The sequence below is a fragment of the Diachasma alloeum genome, unplaced genomic scaffold, assembly GCF_001412515.2.
Source record: "Diachasma alloeum isolate Michigan unplaced genomic scaffold, Dall2.0 Dall_scaffold_00296, whole genome shotgun sequence".
Lineage (NCBI taxonomy): Eukaryota > Metazoa > Arthropoda > Insecta > Hymenoptera > Braconidae > Diachasma > Diachasma alloeum.
In genome coordinates, this window is record NW_021680435.1 from 907,067 (window position 1) to 908,424 (window position 1,358).

Sequence of the window (1,358 nt, forward strand, 5' to 3'; positions counted from 1 at the left end):
GCTTGCTCTGTAGCTTTTGCTTGACCTTTCGAATTTGTTGGATGTTATACCCATTCGTGGTCAGAGCTGTCTCAAGATGTTCAACTTCACTGTCAACGTTTGAGAGTTGAAAAATTGTAAGTGCTCTATATATGAGAGAGCTGATAACGGAGTGTTTCTGGGAGGGGTGGTGATGGGAGGTAGCATTGAGATACCTGCCTCCCAGAGTGCCATCCTCGTTGCGCCGAACCAGAACATCCAGAAAAGGAAGACATCTGTCCTGCTCAATTTCCATGGTGAACTTGATGCTCGTGTGCTGATTGTTCAAGAACTCCAGGAATTGAGTTAGACCAGTCTTCCCATGTGGCCAGATGACAAAGGTATCGTCCACATATCTGAACCACACAGAAGGTTTCTGAGGTGCTGACTTCAATACTTCGTTCTCAAAGTGTTCCATGAATATATTTGCAATAATCGGGGAGATGGGAGAACCCATTGCTGCTCCTGATTTTTGCTCATAGAATTCTCCTTCGAACTGAAAGTATGTAGAAGTCAGGCAGTGCTCAATTAAGGGAAGGAATTGGGAATAAATGTTATTGGAATTCTTGATGATTTCCAAGGTTTTTGAGATTGGGACGTTAGTGAAGAGTGATTCTACATCGAAACTAACTAAGATATCATCTGGAGAAGTCCGAAGATTTCTAAGTTTGTTGACGAAATCTAGTGAGTTCTGAATGTATGAACCGTTCAGGCCAGTCAACTTTTGGAGTGGTTTCGTGAGAAACTTGGCCAGCTGGTAAGTTGGCGCTCCAATGTTACTGACAATGGGACGGAGAGGAACAGACTCTTTATGGATTTTGGGGAGTCCATAGAGTCTAGGAGGGAAGGATTCTTTAGGAGTGAGGAATTTCGTCAAGTCAGCGGAGAGACCAGCCTTCTTCAGGAGATCAACAGTTTTTCGCTCAATTGTACGAGTAGGATCCTTCCTGAGCTTGACATAAACTCTGGAGTCACCCAACATCGCACTGAGCTTACCGGAGTAGTCGGTATATATCAGTTTTACTGAATCTCCAAATTTACACTCAACATAGTTCTGATAAAAGTAATAATGTTTTTTTCTTCGTATACCCTTTCGGGTCTTTACGGTTTGTTGCCTTCCCACCCCCCAACCCCCTGTACCACATTCGCCGAAGGACAATGAAAAACCTCATTTGAGGGAAAAACCTGCCCAGATACTGTCGTCTCTTGAGAAACTCCCGCTCGACAATGAAACCGTGAGATTTTAGAGTGTCACAAATTTTGGCCCCCTCAGCCGCGAATTCAACCCGGGTCTCCCGCATGCCAATCCCACACTATAACCACACAGCCACCGCTGTCGG